This window comes from Manacus candei, unplaced genomic scaffold (assembly GCF_025592945.1).
Source record: "Manacus candei isolate 608988 ecotype Guabito, Panama unplaced genomic scaffold, ASM2559294v1 h1tg000043l, whole genome shotgun sequence".
Classification (NCBI taxonomy): domain Eukaryota; kingdom Metazoa; phylum Chordata; class Aves; order Passeriformes; family Pipridae; genus Manacus; species Manacus candei.
The window spans coordinates 2,549,131-2,562,839 of record NW_026138091.1 but is presented as its reverse complement, the minus strand read 5'-3'; the positions used below and the strand labels follow the sequence as shown (position 1 = coordinate 2,562,839).

At 38.3% G+C, this 13,709-nt stretch overlaps 1 protein-coding gene across 3 annotated transcripts in view; it reads right to left on the bottom strand.

Annotated features, from left to right (window-relative positions):
- OSBPL8 (oxysterol binding protein like 8) overlaps positions 1-13,709 on the bottom strand; it is an 86,112-nt gene that overhangs the window by 33,810 nt on the left and 38,593 nt on the right. The gene's annotated exons all lie outside the window — the stretch shown is intronic.

Genomic DNA, 13,709 nt, shown 5'->3' with positions numbered 1-13,709 from the left:
ATTGAATCAGTGTCTGGAGCAGAGACTACCAGGGTATGAGAGGTTAGAGGCAAGGTCCGATAAAAAGAAAGTGTTTTAAGCTTTTCAGTGCTTATCAGCAGTGGTCTTGGACTTAATATTTTAGTTTACTTTCTCTTTCCCATCTTGTAATTCAATCAGAAACTCATCAGCAAAATAACCTGAGGTCACATTTCACAATGGAGAAATTCAGGTGTTGGAGATGCAGTCCCTTTCTCTACTTTCCTCTCTATTAAATCCCTCGAATTTGTGTATGATTTTCTATCTACAATCCTGAAAGCAATCTTCAGAGTTAAGAGCTCCACTACGTACTGCATAAAGCAGTTCTCAACACCAGGGATTGTGTTCAAAGCAATATTATATCTTAACAGACTCTCTCCCAGTGTGGCCTTCCGTGTCTTAACAGTACAGGCCCCATGGGCTCTGAAAGCTGATCCCAATGCCAGTGCAGTCAGCTGCAGTTCATGGTTCCCTTAGAAGCCAAGGGAAACTCTCCAATAGTGTGTTCCTACTGTGAGCACTCATCAAGTCCTTCCAAAACTTGCAGGCCAAAACCTACATAAAAACTCATGATGAGCTTTCACACCGATGCAAGAGCCTGACAACTGCACACAGTTGAAGAAACTAGAACCCTCTGCACACAAGATGTCGATGAAAAAAAAAATCCAACAGTGCTTCTTTAGAGACTGAGCCAGAATATGTAGTCAATACCAAAAGAAAAAAAAAATCCTTCAAAACACTGTTGATGACAAAAAATGAGGATTAAGTTAAGCTTAAAGACTGCTTAGGATAAAGTCTGTAGTAGAGTACCTTTTCAAACAAAACTGTCCAGTTAATACATTTCGATTTTCAAGCGTAACACGAGGATTATTCTTTAAAGTTGCACCCACAATATGTCCCTTTAATCAGTTTTGTGGTTTTGTTCACCCCAAGGGAAAAAGCAAAACTGACCATATAACTCCTACATCTCAAATACTAGTTTTGTACCTCTCAGCAAATGCCATCTGCAATTAGGACACATGAAAAATTACACCAGAAAAACACATGTTACTTTCTAATGTCAGATCTATTTTATCCATAAAAGAAGTAATACCTATTCACTGGGAGATCCTTTTCCAACATACAAAAGAACCAGTAAAAAAGCAAAGCAATGCATTAAAAAATCATAAATAGCAAGCCAAGCAACAATATTACTGACTACAAAATGAAAAGAAAGGAAGAGCCCAATTTGATTACTGGTGTGCATGTGCAGTTGTAAAGAACAAATAATAGAGCTGAAAAATTATATGCTTCTGGAAGAAGTATGAGCTACATTCAGTGGGAAATATCAATACTGGTGCTGTACAATAAACAGGTCAGAAAAAAACCAAAATAATCTTTTTAAAGAATTGAACACAGGGAACAATAGTCTTTTCAACTGACTGATTTTCAAAAGCTTATTGACAACCAGTTTTAAGAATACAGTCTTGTATTAACTAATTCAGATTCCTCCATGGATTATGAAATCGAAGTAATCAGAAAAGTAAGTAAAGTCCTTTTTATTTTCTCACAATTGTGTTTTCTTTTGTAAATACCATATAAAATAAACAATAACTGACTGTCAACATAAGCATCTTTTAGACAGGCAACAACTACTCTTTTTTTAAACAAGTCTAAAAGACTACACCTTCCAGCATATTAAGAATGTTTTAAATTCTTCAGAGATATATGAAAAATTCCAAAAGAGAAAACATTTTTAGTTAAATGTTTACACTTGAATTTTTTCATTAAAAAATGCAGAACAAATGGAAAACAGTTAAGAAGTCTTCCATTGTCCACTTACGGACAGCGATCAGCTTCAATTGCAAAATTCTATATGAAGGAAGCAAATACAAAACAAAACCTTTTTTGCTTCAGTAATTACCAGATTACATGTATTTATTTTAAAGATAGGAAGGATCTGTCTAGTTGCCAGCCCCATGCTTTCAGGCTTTGAGATCTTTATTTCCTGAGCAGTTTGAATAAAACAGTGTTAGATGCTTAGCACAAGGTTAATCATCTTCTGAAGCAGAGTGAAAGGAAATGTTATAGGGTAAAACAGGAAGTTTAATAAGATGTCATGTCTCCCATCCGTCTGAGGCTGAACGCACCGCTCCAATGATTCTGCAAGCCAGGATTGGCCACTGATGCAGAGACCCTTAATCACCAGTTTGCAACCTCTCCTATGCGCCGCACCCAACTCTTCTCCATCTCTTCAGAACCAGGGCTTACAAATTCAGTGAGCCCTACTGCAGAAGATGTGCAATGCAAAGTGAAAGCTATTTTAGTCCTCCCTCCCCTTCCACCCATGGGACTATGCAATAAAGTGCGTGTGTGCGCATGCACAAGATAAATCACACTGTACACAGAGTAATTCTGGTAAGTATGCACAATTTCTACAGTGTTCCCTTTCAGGAAGAGGTGACCTGGTAACACATTTTCAAGTATTGAAGCTTCCTGAAATAAACTGCTGAAATTCAGGTATCTATATCAGAGGGGCACACTACGGACAATGAAACTCTAAAAATTTATTTCAATATTCCACTCCTGATTTTCAGGAGACAACAAATCTCAGCAAAAGGCGATTCAAGCCCTTTCAGGGGTTATAAATCTTAAAAATCTTGCACTACAGAGTTTAGCAAGGCTATGTTTTCAGCCCTCATTTTCTACCTTGTTATTTTATGTCAAACCACTGACGACAAGCATGCAGATTCTCCTGCAGTTTGAGCTAACTGAAAACCTTCTGTTGTACCTTACTATTTTAAAACAAATCCATTGGGGGGGTGGGGGAAGGTAGTGAAATGCACAAGGGAGGAAGGCATTTATAAACCCCATCACAGAACAACAGTAATTAAAGTCCAAACAACCAAGACATTCCAGTCAGTCTCCATGCATACACCAGTGCATTTTTAAGCAAGATTTGCAGCAGTGTAAAAGCTAACTTACTCATTTGCCCATCTGCAAATCTTGCTACTATGAAGAGCTGTTACCTAAATGCACAGAAGCAATACTCTTTCTGATTTCTACCAACATCTCAGTACATTACTTTCATTTAAGCTTAAAAACTGGAAGTGGAAATTATATCCTATTCTGTATATTTTAAGAAATGCAAGACCAAAACAAACCTGGTAAAGCAGGAGAGAGTTCATTATATCCTCCGAATGAAGCATTCCGGACAAGCTTTCGGCCATCAGTTCTTGGAGAAAACACAGATGAAACCCCAGCACATGAAGAAAACCTACGTCGCACTGGACCCTCTTCCTTCATGAGTTAAGATGTTTGTGTAAGGATTATGTTCTCTGTGAAAGCTGGTTAGCATTAGCTGCTTGGAATAAGAGTGTTGCAGTAACAGCTTTTTACCTCACATTCTGATGAGTAAGATATAAAAAGGGGGGGGAAGAAACAAACGAAGGGCACACATGAAAAATGCAGTGAAGAGACAGAGGCTGCCAAATCAGCAGCAAGCCAAGCAACACTACACTCCTCTCATCAAAGCCATTACGATGCTTAAAGTGGAATGGCTTTGCTTCAGGTCTTCTTTTCCAGAAATACACATCTCATTTTTTACATCTCAGTTTTGGTCCCACTCATTTCTAAGCACACAAAAATGGTGTTTATTTAGGTTTTAAGGATTCCTTAAATCAAGTTCCTTTTAGTCTTTCAAGTCCTAAATTTCTACTGCAGAGAGCACAAACTCATGAGCTATGTGGCTTCCCCATTTGATATCGTGGTACACTACAAAAATCTGAAAAGGGAGTCAATGGTTTGCATTATGCAGCCATGCTGAACTTTCCTGTTGAGGACTTACCTAACTAGTTTTTATCAACTGATTACCATAACCTAAACATCTTCATTTCTTATTTAAAAGGTGAGGTGATTGCTTTTTCTTCTCTAAAACTCTCTCATATTTATATATACAAACCAGTCTGACACCTGGAAAAGTTGTAATAAATAATCTCCACAAAAAAAGGTTTTTTATTGTTAATGCTCCAAATATTTTATGCAATGAATAAAACACTTTTAAATGGACCAACTTAAATTTTAAGCTTAAAAAATATTCCAGTAAATTGTGCTTCAAGACTAGAAATCTCCTGATCCAAACTCTTCTTGCTGGCAGCTACCAGAATAAAGTCAAATAAGCTCTCCCTAACCTCCTTCTCCTTAGTTCACCTGCTTCTCTGCCCTGATGACTACCTTGCATGGGCACCCTCTTCCATATTTGCAATTTCCTTCCCATTTGGTGTTTCTCTGCTGATCCTATTTTCCCCACCACACCTTATTTCTGACAAAATAGGTTTTGAAACCTTCTCTGTTTGCAGGAAAGCAGAAAAATAAGACACTAAGAATTGGCTTGCAAATAAGAACTTGCCTTATCCCTTACTCCGTAGTAGATATCTCCTTATCTTACAAAGTGAAACACAGCCCACAAATTAAATCAATGGTAGCATGAATGTGATTAATTCTCAAATAATACTGTTTACTCCACCTGCTTATGCAAAAGAAAAAAACAAATCACTATAATTTCTTCATGCCTTGTAACAGACTAATGTCCCAATATATGATAAGGAGAAAAGATGTACCAGAAAAAAACAAACATGAGGCATTAATTAGCCATCAAGAGAAACCATTATATGAAATATGAAAAACACCACTCACTTGAGCACAGGGAGTGGGAAAAACTGGATGAGCATGTCAGATATTCAGGCCTGTCTTCATTTATCCATTACTGTGTCTCACACTTCTCTCAGCTGAAGCAGTCCTTGTCCAAATGTCCCGGAAGGAACAGGAAAAGCAGATGAAAAACTAAAGGAGTGGAATGCTGGGGCAATCAGGAAGAAATGCAAGGAGGGAGAACAAAACTTTTTTTTTCTCTCTTTTTTTTTTTTCTCTTTTAATAAACAGAGCTCCACATCACTTCTCCAAATCTATCTGCTTAACTACCAAACAGAGCAACTACCTTGATCCAAATCTATTCAGAACATGTATTTTCTTTTTTTTTTCTAATTAAAATAGAGAGAAAGCTGCAGTAGAAGAACTCTCCTTACACTCAGAAGGAACTGTATCCTCTCATTACAGACCTATCTTGCCCAGTTAATGGGGTTATTATCTCCTCTTTCAAAGTCAGGGTTATGACCCTGCCTGGAAAGCTCTGCTGACACTGGTATCAGGACACTTCCATGTCTTGTACCAGAGTAGCTGGATCTCACAGACTAACAGGAGGGGAGGCTCCAGCATGAGCCACCCACACACCACTTGGTCTGCATGTGCCAGTTCTGGAGCCCTACTGACCATGACTCTGCTAGGGTGGAAGAACCTGCCTACTTGGTTCTTCCACAACTTAGTCTTCTCTGCCAATTTATGTCCACATTACGAGAAAGTGAATAGACTTCCAGGGGTTTGACGAAACAACATAATCCTGAAGGCTTATGCCTCTCCATGCCCTTATGTCTCTCCATGCCCTCTCAGTTCCCTTGACACTATTCATGTAGCCAAACTGTAAACAGGAACAGATTCAAATACCTCTTTCTCCTTCCTATGACCTCTTCTCCATTTAGAAGTGAAAATGAAATCTAGGGTAGATAAAATTAACATTTCAATATGGATAATGTTACATTTCCTCCCTGTGAATCTTTCTCCAATCAGAGAAACTATTACTCAGGTATTCTAAGAACCTTGGACTTCGACTAAACAGCAACCCAGGACAGGCAGGCTCTGTGCCTCTTGCCAAGATATGACTCTGTCTCACCATTACAAAAGAAGAGGAAAAGTGAAAATCAAATTTAAGCTTCCTCCTTTATCTTCCCCTTCCCTCCCCTCCCATCATCTTCATGTTCCACTTAAATCTGCAGCGGTAAAACAGTTATTTATAGTCACACCATGTAAAAATTCACTAGTTCTCCAACTTTTCAACACCTTGTGATTTATTATGCCTGTGAATACCTCTATACACATGCTCATTTGCTTCTACTATTTTAAAGTAGTACGTGTTGCTCCAGAGACACCTGACAAAACTGAAAGGTTGTTAGAGCAAAAGGAATCTGCAACTTTTAATAAACATCAGGATTTTTCTACGTGGTGTAATTCTAAGCTCAATTTTATTTTAACTCTTGAGCATCAGCCTGCGATATTAGAGGGGTTTCTGCTCTCCATACACTCAGTGCTCAAAGCTCTGAGAAACCCTTTTAATTCCTTGCAATAAATTGGATTTCTGAAAGGAAGAAGAGGTACTTTTAAGTAGTTGAAAGTGTTTTTATTTGTACGTTCTGTATATGACATTTGAAAGGTGCACTTCATTAGCCATCACATATTAGACAAAAAACCCCATTAAATCCTTCTTCTACTTCTCCCATCCCTGAAAATAAATTTAGACAGAACAGATCAATGTACTGATGAAATCAGACTTCAGTGATCTTAGACTAATGTCCCAGGAAGCCTTCTATCCTTTTGATATTAGTTCCCAGTGCCTTAATAAATTGATATAAAATGTACTAATATACACAGCTCAGAAGTGTACACAGTTTCAGAATACTCAGAAACACAATTACAGCCAAGTCCAACTGCAGAAGTCAGACAGAGCTAAAAAGCCAGTATAAAAAAGAAAGCACCTGCATCCTAGCCTAAATGCATCAGGTGTGTACCAGTGTATCAGTACATGAAAATATGAGTTTTCTCATAATAAAAGTTTACCACATGAAAGTAGGCACTAGACTAAGTATAACACTGAAAGGGAGAAAAAGCATCCTGGATTTCTCTGTTTTATATAACACCTAAATCAGTAGGAAGACAAAAAAGCCCATATGACTGAAATATTTAGTTCATGTGTCTCAGGCTTGAGGGATGGGGGAGCACAAAGGGAAGAAACCATTCTCAGTTGATCTGTTGAACACCTCTCTAGAGAAGGAAAACTTATCTGTTGTATAAATTTTTCTAAAAGGCAGAATGCATTTCTCATATTAGCTATCCAATCAGGGCTTCTTCAGTAATAAATGCTGGCTGAAAAACAAACCATAATCCTGTGTTTAAGACATTCTTCCAGGATATTGCCTGAAGCAAAATGTAAATCTCAGTATACAAAACAAATAGAAGACACATGCAATTCGAACAGCTCATGAACACTTTTGACAAAGCCTGGTTTTAGCTTTCAAACATTTCTCCAATTGAAAAATATAGGTTTATCAATAAAGACATTTCTGAATTGTACAGGTATGAGCTCCAAGCATGGAAACTGAACTCAAATCAAATCTAATTGGACTATCCAACTCAGAAATTTTAAATGTAACAATCCTTTTTATACAGATTTTAGCAGTTTAAAATAACAATCACATTACACAAACTGATACTAATGTAGTAATACAACTAAGAGTATATCTAGTGATACAAATTTTAAAAAAATCCTTTTCCCCTTAGAGGTAGGTACAAAAGGAAAAGCCAAAATCTTCTCAAAACCAAACTCTGTGAAAGGTAAAGGGAAAAGAAGGAGGAAGGGAAACTGTTGGTGTAGTAGAAGGCAGCAGAAGCCTTTTAGACTTGCATTTCAATTCTGACAGTAATTTGCCCTGACATTTTGACAATGCTACCTTTCGCAGTAGAATTCTCTTCCCAGTCCAAGAAAAGAAAAGGTCATAAATAATTCTCTACATGCAGCATAAACACACGCTTTGCAGCACACAGAAAACAGGAAAAACAAGAAGACCTATAAAATTTTTATCCAACACCTGATTTTTGTACATGAACTTGAAGGGAAAGTAGTTTTCTCCTATTTAGGGTATTAAAGATATACTTGCCTTCAGCACTGATATTTGATTCAGAAAAAAAGATACCTAAGCCATGAGGCTACAAGTTGGGAGAGTTTCTTTCACCAAATATTCTTCTGTTCTCTGGTATTTCCAAGTCCAGTGCAGTTTAGCTGAAGAGTAATTCCAGAGGCAAGCCTGAGAGTGGTTTTGAATGGACACCACATGCACTGTTGACAACTGTACTTGGCTGCACCTCCTCACTTGCTAACAGCCTGCTCAGCTCCTCCCACAGAGAGTAAACAGGCCTGCTTACTGCTCAGGTCTCAACCTTTGTCATGTCAGCCCTTATGAGATTCTCAAGGTCACAGCTCAGGTTCAAGTAGGCCAGAGATTGTCATGGACAATGAGAAATTGCTTGAGCTGTTTCACAGCAATCAGCCTTGCTGTGCTTTTGAAACTCAGTAACACACTTTCACAAAGCTATAACCCACACAGAAGGGAGGACATGCAATTTACCGGAGCCACAAACACTGGGTGGAGTAGCATTGGCAAGTTTTAATAAATACACAATGACTTGCAGAGAGGATTGTGCCAGACTATGCATTACAGTAAGAAAGCAGGAGGTCAAGATAATATATTCAGGAGACTAACCACACACAGCAGAATTTAAAACATTTTATAAGAAACTCAGTCTGATAACACAGACTAAAATCAGATTATTTAGGGCTCAAGCTCCTTCCTCCATTACTGTGACCAGAACCCCACTCACATCCCATTTGAGACAAGCATCACTAAAGTTATTTGAAGTAAGTTATACAATTTTGTGGAACTGGGGCTTCACCTTCGTGAGGAACTCTTTGTTAAAACCTTAAAAGTGACCACCTGTGTCACTGGGGTCAGGTCCCTGCAGCAGAACAACAGATATTAATCCAGAACTACCAAAAGAACAACCAGTGTACATGGCTCCTATACACTGCTGATTACAAGATACTTCCTCATCATCAAAAGACAAGGCAAAACAAATTAAAACACCTCCCAGTGAAGCATCAAGAAAGACCAAGAGTCTGCGAGCATGATGGCTTGCAGGGTTTTAGAAAGAATTCCTATGGGGCAGGAGAAAGCAAGTGTTAACATTTTTCTAAGACATTAAACCCACTCTGGAGAGAAGGTGGTTTACTTCAGAAGTAATACTTACTGCTAATATGGAAGTATTAAAAAAAAAAAAGCTTTTTGGAGGGTCTCAAGAAGGCCTTAACAGTTTCTTCTCTAGTGCTGAGACAATGAGACAGACTTACGGGAAGATTAAGTGAAGTAACAAAGCATGACAGCCTTAGTAATAAATTGTTCTTATTGTGTCAAGATAGTAATTTAGCCATTCTTCAGCTTCTCTATTCAAAGAACAGACATAGTGAAGGGAAACAGGAGACTGCATGAAGTTATTTCCATGACTAAGTTTGTCTAGATGTACAGAGTAAGCTCAAAGGAAAACAGAAATCGCTATCAAAGATTAAATATAACCCAAATACTCAAGAAACAGCTTGATCTGGAAACAGATAGATTGGCAAGATTTTGCCATCTGCAAGCCAAATACTACTATCAAAAAGAATTATTAACACACTGAAAGCACTAGTTGAAAAAAAAAAACCAGCAGGAACTAGCATTTAATCAGTGATCAACTCCCAGTGGAGTTATATCCTCCCCTGTGCTTGATGCATCCATCTGCTATAACTATGGGCAGCAGGATTTCTCTCTCCAGCTCCAAGGCAGTTCCTCTCTGCTGTGGTGCCAGTCTCATGCATCCACATGAAAGAACAGGCTCTTGTGACCTCTTGGCAGAAATGTGCTTCAACCACCGAAGCCAAGTGCCCATCTCAGGTATGAGTTGCCAATATTTTGAAAAGGGTTCCAGTTCACTGACATGGGGCTGCATCTTTCCTTCCACTGGTCCACAGCAACCTGTCTTCCACTGACAGCTGGTTAAGAGGAGATGTGTGCTACGCCTCAAGGGCTTCTTGCACACCGACCACCAGTGGCCCAAGAACAGGGATGATGGGTCAGGAGCTCCAGACACTTCTTACATTTCTTACTGCCCAGCAAAACAAAACGTGTTACTGCTATCAACTGAGCCAAACAACCAAAACAAATGTTTTTTAAAAACTGCAAGTTGCACAGGTCACAACAAACCAGTTTTAACTTGTTTGCTGCCTCAGGCAGACAGACAGTAACATGCGAGTCTTGTATTTTCTTGGTCATTATGGATCCAAAGGCATCTATCTCATCCCGTGCATACCTGTTTCGGTTTTGTCCCTTTTTGCCCCTTTTTCCCATTTTCCCTTCCCCTCTCCCCTTTCTTGGGAGTTGTACATAATATCCTTACTGTATATAACTGTATATATGTAAAAATACACATATATTTTGGTATAATTTGGTTGGTTTCAGTTTCTCTCAGTTTCTATAATTTTTTTTCCCTTTCCTTTCTTTGCCAAAAAGGAGAGGGAGGGGAAGGGCTTTTGCTGAGCATTGGAGATTTTGGCAGGAAGCCAGCTCAAACTTGCTCAGAGAAAAATCCCTACCATCATTTTTTTTTTTAATATATTTCCTTCAAACAACCTTGCTGAACCTTTCTATGGAAGCAAGTCTGACCTCTACACCTACACATGCCAGTCAGTAGCCTCAAAGGTAAGCTACTTCAGCCTCAGAATAAAGGACAAAGATTATACAGAACAGCAATATTGTAAAGAGACTTTTGCTGAACAATCACTAGACAATGCTGCCAGATCAAACTGTTCTCTACCTTTGTAAAACAAATCTGCACTGGACTCCTAAAAGAAGATTCCTCATCTCCGGCTCAGACAACATACGAAGTTCCATCTCACAAGGTGACAGGAGTGAGGAAAGAGGAAGACATGTGTCTTAAGCTAAGCAAACAAGTACAGGAAAACAGAAGCTTTCTGAATTCCAGAACTATGGTCACACAGTATTTATACATGGGAGCACCTAAAATTATAAAATATATACCACTTACAACTTTACACTGGTACATTACATGGTTCTTTTTCCAAATAGAAAGTCAATGGCCCAAACTGACATTAAATGTTTACCTCCACTTCCTCATATTAAAACTCATCTAGTTTCAACCGTATTTGTAATACTTGTCATTAGGATCTTACTTAAAATAGAAGCAGAAGACACAAATGAGGCTTATTCCAGTAGATTCGCCATGAGATGGAAAGCATGACTCTCCTTGGACAGCTGCTGGCCAGCCAAAGAATCCAGCATGCATGGTGATGTTTCTCTGCTAACATCAAAGTTAGTGCTGGATGCTCCAGAGATTGCCTCTTGATAGGTTTTGTTTCATTCCAACTCACCTGGTTTTGAACTACAAGCTCCATACAAAACTGGCCTTGCAACACAGGCACTTTTATTCAGGCAGCAGGAAGCATAACCCAGGTAATAGCAGCCAAATAGGATTCGACAACATCCAACTGTCCAGCACCAAAAGCTAAGTACCTATGTCCCAGCTCTCCTTTATATACATGTAATCAGTTCTTTGTAGACTGTACCACACATTTTTCTGTTTTGATTCTCTTTATCCTGTGCCCAGCATGATTTTGAATTATTTATTTACATTATCTATCTCCTAAAGATGAATTCAGGTGCCAGTGACTAAAAGTTATTCACAGTAAATGCCTTTAAATTCTGTATTTAAACGTTTCCTATCTCATCATACAGGCTTATTGTAAATACTGTTGTTAACTGGATTTCAGTTACAACAATTAACCTCAAATACTCCATCACTTTAAACTCTGTTTTACTTCATATTTTTCAGGCTTCCACAGCATCTCTTTTTCCCATATGTAATAAGCTCACATTTTCTCTAGTACTGTAATTTTGCCACAGGAATAACTACCATAGAATATTCACCCAATTTTTACATATGGGTCATCCCCCTCCATAAAAACACCTCCTGAGTTGCAGATAGGCTACAAGTTAGTAACTGTGGGTTGCTGAAGCCTAGCCCACATCCTATCTTTTCACTACTCAAATTGAATGCAAGCCAAATTTCTTGTTTCATGAAACTACAGCTTTATTTCTAGTAGTGCCCCTGGAAGACTAAGACAGTGATGATTGATGCTAAAAAAGGCATAAATACATTTAACCATCTTAAGTTCACTTATATCAGCCCTGAAATAATCAGAGGGAAAAAAAATAGTCAGGAGAGAGGACAATCTCTGCAAGGAGTTTGATGTAGCACCACCAAGTCTTAGGGCATTTAAAGCCCTTTTTAATGATATTCCTATGAGTGAAAGCCCTGAAAAAACCACAACAGTTTGACTTTATAGATTAGTGGAAACAGCAACACTAAAAAGAAGACTTTATTAGAATATTCAAATACACATATAACTACAGCATTTGTCTAATAAGGGATACAACACAGTAAATAGGGAGAATAACAAAAAAATTTTTTAACCCTAATAAAAATTACAAACAAGATATATATGTATATTATACATATATTTCCAGAAAATATTTCCAGATTAAGCATAACACAAGCCAGAGAACATCAAGAGTTGTCCCAGTGAGATAACAGCAGCTATTAGAAAATACATCAGAGCTAGCTATGGGTAATACTGAAAATACTACCATAATAACTTCAAATACACTAAAAGATTACTACTTTCAGCATGGCAACAACTATCTTTTGTTTAAAAGTTTTTTTCTTATCTAAATAGTACTGAATGAGTGTGCTGGTTTAAAGGTAAACCAGCAGGGGAAATGAACCCAATTCGAAAGAGAGATTATAAATCAGAATAACAATTTAATAAAATAATACAATAAGTACGACTATAAAGACAAACAATTGGTTTTAACCCACAAAACCCAAATGTATAACCCAGCACCCTGGGGCATGAACAGAGTGGTGTTCGTTGGGCCCCCTGAGTCCAAAGTAAAAGGAGAGGGGAAAACCTGTTGGTGAGAGTGCTGGTGCAGTCTGGTCAAGAGTGGTGATTGCAGTCCAGTTCAAAAGTGGTGGTTGCAGTCTGGTTGAGAGTAGTGGTCTTCAGTTTTCCTCTGGATCCCACGAGTGGTTAAAAAACTCCCAAAACCCCAAGATTATATATCCTCCAGTTCAGGCAGGAGTGCCCAGTAACCTCCCTCAGGGCGGGGAGTTCCACAATGGGAGGACAGGAGCATCCTCCTATCTCACAGGCCTCTTAACACCCAGTTTATAGCCTGAGGTGTCAGGCCTGCTCTGGGCAGATGGTGTAAATGGTCTATTGATAACAGTTTCTGGGAAATGGCATGGGAGACTATAGAATACACAGTTTTGGGTTACACCCATACAGTGATGAACTTGTCCCAGCTGTTCTAACTAGGACAACAGGAAAACAGGAAAATGATTTAAAGTTACCTGAGACACTGCCTTTATTACTCTGACACACTAATATTACTTTGACAAAGCAAGCTATGGGAGTTAGGGAGGTTCATACCAAAAAAAGTAAAAAATAAAAAGTCATTTCAGGAACACTACTCATGGGAAGAACTAAAGGAAGCATAGATGACTAGCATGGCTGCCAAGAGTAAAAGGGAAGAGAATATTAATTTTAAAAGCCTGAAGTTTTCAGTAAGGACTTCACACACCATAATAAACACATCTAATGATATCCTAGGCAATAAGACAATGGAAGCAGTATTCAATGCAAATAAGCACAAGGAGAGCTTGTTTATTTGCTTGGTTTTTTGTTTCTTGAACAGACTATCAACATGACAGGTCTGCTAATGAGTTTCACTTCGCATCCAGTCAATTCAGATGGATCCACAGAGAGTTTGTTTTCAAGAGGTTTAGCAAGGCAGAGAGACTGAAAGCTGGCAAAAAGTTGTGTTAAGGCTTTTCTTTTTTTCACTTTTCTAAAGAGAAGGATCTTTCTGTTAAAA